The sequence below is a fragment of the Prinia subflava genome, chromosome 3 (assembly GCF_021018805.1).
Source record: "Prinia subflava isolate CZ2003 ecotype Zambia chromosome 3, Cam_Psub_1.2, whole genome shotgun sequence".
Lineage (NCBI taxonomy): Eukaryota > Metazoa > Chordata > Aves > Passeriformes > Cisticolidae > Prinia > Prinia subflava.
The window spans coordinates 93,361,800-93,367,799 of NC_086249.1; positions in this window are offsets into that span (position 1 = coordinate 93,361,800).

Consider the following 6,000-nt stretch of genomic DNA (forward strand, 5'->3'; position numbering starts at 1 on the left):
GGTTGGATGTGACATGCATTCCTGGCTCTTTGCTTCACGTGACACCTCCATAGCTCACAGCTACCGGAATAGCCACAGGCTCATCCCCCCGTCCCCCGTGTCTGGGAGACAACCCCGGTGTGGGAAATGGGGCCAGGGATGGGCGGGCAGGGGAGCTTCCAATGCCAGCCACGGCCAAAGCAGCTGACTTGGAATGACCTGGCTGGAAATCACAAGGGTAACACATTCGCACTAAGTGGTGACAAAAATAGATTCCCCCAGGTCGGCCCTAATAAACCAAATTCTGTTTATAGAGGAGGCTTTGCATAAATGTGCTCTCAGTTACCAGCTGGGAACAAACCCGGAGCCCCCAGGGATGGGCCAGAGCTGTCTTGCTCAACTTTCTCACTTCCAGTTTGTCCCAATTAGAAGCACTTATACAGGGATTATCCCTGATTTTCACCTGGGCACTTCAGGGTCTAATTTCTACCAGGAATAGCAGCTCTGGGCAGGCTACACATCCTGATCTCCTAAAGCTTGCTTTTATTTCTTCGTTTTTTCTCTGCATAACTCTGGGTGGAGGTGTTCAGGAATCTCCTCCTGACACCTTTCTTTCCAAACCAAACACCCGCAGGACTTGCAGACCTTGCCAGGGTTGATAAATGCCTGATCATTTTGCTGCACTGTGAGCCAGCAGACTTGGGAGCAGAGAAGGATCCCACAGGACTGGAAAATTTTGCTTAAGCCCAAGGTAAAGCCTTTTTTACTGTATTTGTTTATATTTATTTATGTGATGTCAGGAAATTCTGGCTTACCCCTATAGCTGAGTAGTGTTTGGAGCTGAGTGGATCCTGATATGGATTGTGCATGCTGTGTGAGTGTTCCAGTGAGTTTAAACTGTCTTGCTAAACAGACTGATACCTGCTGCACATGCTCTGCTCTGTTTGTGGGGAAGGACTCCAAAACCATAAATTTTTGTTGATGTATAGCTTTATAGCTTTAATCCACTTTCTATCATGACATTATAGACCATAAATCAGGATCTTGCTAAAAGATCCTACCCTTTGCTAGCAGCATGACACATATGGACAGTAGGGATGAAAGAGAAAAGAGATGCTTGGTTTTGTTCCCAGTGGTTTTGCTATGTCCAAGTTGGGACAAGTCTAAGGTATTTCATGTGTTAGTGAAGCTAACTAACTAAAGTTCTGAGCAGTTGATTCTAGGCTACAGTTTTGATACTTTTCCTGTTTTGGAAGTAGAGACCAAAGGCCGGGTACCTCAGTCCCCCCTTTGCAGTCGAGTCCTGGTGATGAGGGGCCAGGCCTTAAATGCTCCCCCTCCCAGAGACTCTGCTGTCCCCAGTTTAGCCCCATCAGGTACCAGATTTCTCCAACACGAGGTGCAGATAAACCTGCCCTGTTCTGAAATGGCAGGTGGGCACGGTGCATCACAATTTCCCTGGGAGCCTGAGGTGCGAGGCAGGCGAGCACGGGAGCTGTGCCTGCAGCACAGGGCTGAGTTTGAGGAGAGTTCCTGCAGCAGTTCTGGCACATGAACCTCCTGGCATCACCCCCCCCTCACCAGCAGCCCTTGTCCTCCACCAGCACTTAGCCTGTGCTGCCACAACTGCTCTGACACAGCCAGGAAGTGATGCACAGGGAGAAATGGGGAAAACCCAAATCCAGACCAGCAGAGAGGTCTCTGTGTCCCAGGCCAGATCATCAGCCCCCCTCACTGTGTGACCTCCAAGCAGACAGCAGAGGAGAGCTCCTGGCTGGCTGGGGATGCACCACCAGGAGAGACCCTGTGACAGAGCTGGGCTGGACTGCTCTGGAGCCAGGGCCACCAGCCCAGGGCACTGCTGGGGTGTGCTGGCACCACAGAGCAGTGGGACTGAGGACACATCCATAAATCCTACTTCCCCAGGATCCAGATGTACCAGAAAGAGGACAAATGTGTGGCTTGGCACACTGAGGGTATTGCCAGCAGCAGCCAAGGAATATTTCTGACCCCCATATGACACCCCTGCCTCCAAATGATGCATTTAGCAAAAGCCAAGGTGCCCTTTCCTCACCCCCAGCAAGGCCAGGCACTGCCTGGTCTTGCAGCAGTTTGGCTGGCACGTGTAAGGTACCAGCACAGCTCCAGCCACGAGCTCTGTAATTTCAAAGAGGCCAAACAAGGCTCAGTCTGAACATCCCTGCCTGTGCCCACAGTGATTCCATGTTAACCCAACGGGCTGTGCATTTGCTTTCCAAATGAATTCCATGCATGGGTGGCTGTTTATGCAGGTCAGTTGCTGGCGCTGATTTAACTGAACTGATTTAACACCAGTGCCAGGTAAGCACATCCTATAATTGTATGCAGATTTGCTGTGCTATTCCCTCTCAGACCTACTCCATCTTCGTGGCAAGCCAGCTAATAGAAGTAGTAAGAATCATGATGCTTATAAAGCTGCTTATTTGCCTGGCAATTTTTTGTTTGGCTTATAAGTGAAAAAAACCCCACATCCTTTCCAGTCTCTTGCTCTGGAGTATTTAAAAAAAATATTATCAAAATGAGGTTTTTCCCCACTTCACTTCCAGGCAGTAGCCTTGTCTAACTAGGGAGCCTGCTCAGCCAAGACCCTCCTTTGTCAACAAACAAATTATCTTCATGCAGCAGCTCAGGTATCCAGCACCTTTGGAGGAATATTTAATGTCCATTAGTGAGAGAACAGACGGTGACTAAACAGCTAACTTACAAATCTCAGCACAAGACCCAGCACTGAGTGGGATGCAGTGAAACCAGGATCTTATTTTATTCGGGCGTAATTTGGAAGATCAGATCTAATGTTTGACTCACTAGATAGTGCTTAAAATTAGGGAAATATTAGTGTTTCAATGATGCTGATTTGTTGGGAATAGATGATACATTTTTAATCATGTTCACCATTTAGACTTTAAATTAGATTTAGATTTCAAGCTTTCAGTATATTTTCTGTTGAAGTGATTGCTCTACTACAGTAGGCAGTCTGAAATAAAAAAACAACATTCAGATGCGTGCTGTGAAAAATGTTGGCTTCCACATGTGCAGAGGCTTTTTTTCCTATACAAAATTGAAAAATGGCCCAAGTTGCAATGCCATGCTCAGTTTAATATTGCAAGTAGGCCATCGGTTAATAAACAATTGAATTATTATTGTAAATTTTGCCAATTGTTTTCTAAGAGTAAAGATTATAAAAAGAGTTGTACAATTGATTTTAGGCTCATTACTAACAAGTGGTTTACTGTAATATAGTCATTACAAAATTCACAGCAGAGGATTACCAGGCTACATTTTGTTCCAAAAGAAATCAGTGCAGTCCAGAGGACAACAGAGTAAATATTTCAGGTGCTTGATAATGTACCACATGGACAAATAACAGCAAAATGAGCCAAGTGATGAGTATAGCCATACAGGTTTCCTAGAAGTGCTAATCAGAAAGATCATATTGATTTGTCTTGCAAGAATCTTTGGACTACAGTCTGTTCTTCATCCTTGAATAATCACTCACAGTAGTATTTGGGTCAGCACGTCTATTTAAAGCAGAGGATGTTTAGCCCAGGAAAGCAGTCCTTATGAGCAAAACAGTAAGAAGGAGGAATTTTCTTGCAGCTAAAATCAGTGTCTGGTGAGATCATGTCTGTGTATAAAAGCAAGAGAAGGTTCCTTGCACAAAGTGGGCTCAGGCTGTGAGGTTTTGCAGGGGGAGGCTGGGGTTGCCCGTGGCTGTAAGCACTGTCCGAGGGGTGCCCCAGGACACTGTCCCTGTGAGCTGGGGGAGCAGGAAAGCAGCACAAGGCACTGCCTCCCCCAGCCTGTCACAGAAGTTCTGCAAACTCTCAGCACCCTGTATCCATCCGTGTGCCACGTCAGAGGGTCTGTGTGTGGGGACTGTGCTGGCAGCAAAACCTTTGCGTGCTGCCTCTGGGGAGAAGAGAGGTTTAGTGTGGTCAGGAGTCAGAGCAGGGATGCCAGCCAAAGCTTGCTGCAAGGCTGCTAAGCCATGGCTGTGTGGCATTCTTCTGTGGTTCTGTGGAAAAAGAGGCAGAAAGGAGGAAATACCACTGCACTCCTGGGCTGGGAGTGGCCATGTCCCAGCTGGGTTACTGCAGCACTAACCACACCTGTGTAAGAAAGGATTCTGTGTATTCAAATTGTGAAAGGCAACGTGAAATAACAGACCTTCAATCAGACAGTGCTTAATTTATCTCCTCTCCCTGTTTTTTCAGGTTTTGTTTGCCTCCCATGAAGACAGATGTTGTTCCAGCCTCCACTGCCATCTCAGTGGGTTAGACATGAGCTTCCTTCATGAATAAAAAACAAGTTGGAAAATTTTTAACTTGGGTTCCCATTCCAGAGCAACTGTAGTGGGATGAGTCAGGCACTGCAGCCACAGGATAATGATGGAGAATGTGTATTTTAATGAGCCCATTTCAGAGCAGATGCACTAATGGCTTTCACAGCATCTCACAGCAGTGTTGCTGTGATGGCCAAGTGGCACCAGAGATGCTCTGCATTGAGCCCTGGCTCTCACCCCTGGGCAAGGACTGCTGCCTGTGCTGTTGTTGGGCAGAGGGGGACCTGCAACCCCTGCCCAGGGGCATCTTCCCACTGCATCCAGCTCAGGGATGCTCAAAGATACCTCTGGCTGCTGACTTTGCTCAGCATGGATATGTACAGCCCTAGCTGAAGCTGCTCTGCTCATGGGTCCCTTCTGCAAGTATGGAAGGGCAAACCCTTTCTGACCCCCATGTGGCATTCCTGCCCCCCAAAGACCTTGGGGCTGGTTGAACTGGGTTCCCAACCTTTATCTGCTTGGGTACGTGCAGTGGCAAGAGTACAGCTTTGGGCTGTGTGAGCACTCCTGGCTTTCCCCCTGCCCTGGCTGGACATGCACCCAGGAGCTCCCAGCACACACCCTGGCCTGACCTCCCTGGTGACACAGGTACCCAGCACAACACCCCATCACTGCAATACACACCCCAGGTCTAAGGAAAGGACAAAGAAATGGGCCTAGTCCCGCGTGGTTCAATGGTCTTTGAATGCATTTACTTGTAATTAGAATGAGGATGAGTTTTTACAGGGATAGAGATGAAAAGAACAATCAGTGCTCTGAGACCACAGAGGAGAAAACTGCCATTTTCCTGTCTTGGGACACCATTGAGATGAAATAAACTGCAGTGTTGAAGTAAAGCTGCATTTCTCTGCAACCAAGGTGCTTTTCACATAAGCTGTTAGGATTCAGCTCTACCATCTTCTTCAATTTCCTAATTCACATTCAAGCAAATGCTCTCCAATTCATGGACTGCTGGTGAGCAAAGTAAAGGTTACACTGTAATCAGCTGCTGTTACTGCATGGGATAATGAGATCCTGATGTCTACACTCAGCTGATCACTAGAGGTGTTCCTAGAGTCTGCACACTGCTGTCATCGTTGTTGTGATCACTGTCAGCACTACCACATTTCCGAGTGACTTGACTTGGTCCCTCCACGTCGTGTAAGTCTCAGGCTTGCCCTTGGGACTGAAGGGATTGCACCTGCACATGCTGATCCCTTTTCATTTACTCACAAGCTCTCGGGTTTGGGAGTGGGAGAGCACCCATGGGTGAAGTGCAGCTGGAATTAACTGCACATGCCAAAGGATGAAGGATGCATGACAAACCACCAGGTGTCTGGAGAGTTTTTTTTCCTCAGTGACTCCTGGCTGAATAAAGCCATACTGAGTGTGACAAAGGCATTGATGAAATGTGTGTCATTTACCTCCCTAGTCTTCAGGAGTTTCTGACTGGTGTGTGACTAGCAAGCCTCTCTGATCACTTGTCAGGCTGATCTCAGAGCCAGTCCATAGTGGCATAAGGTGCTGGTGGCCCTGCTCACCAAAGAGGGGGAGAGACAACTCCCTCCATGCCAGACACAGTCTCTAAATTCCACTCCTGAAAGAAATTCCTAGGGTAGTTACAGATATTGTGTGTGCCAAGTTTTCTTCCCTGGGCCAGA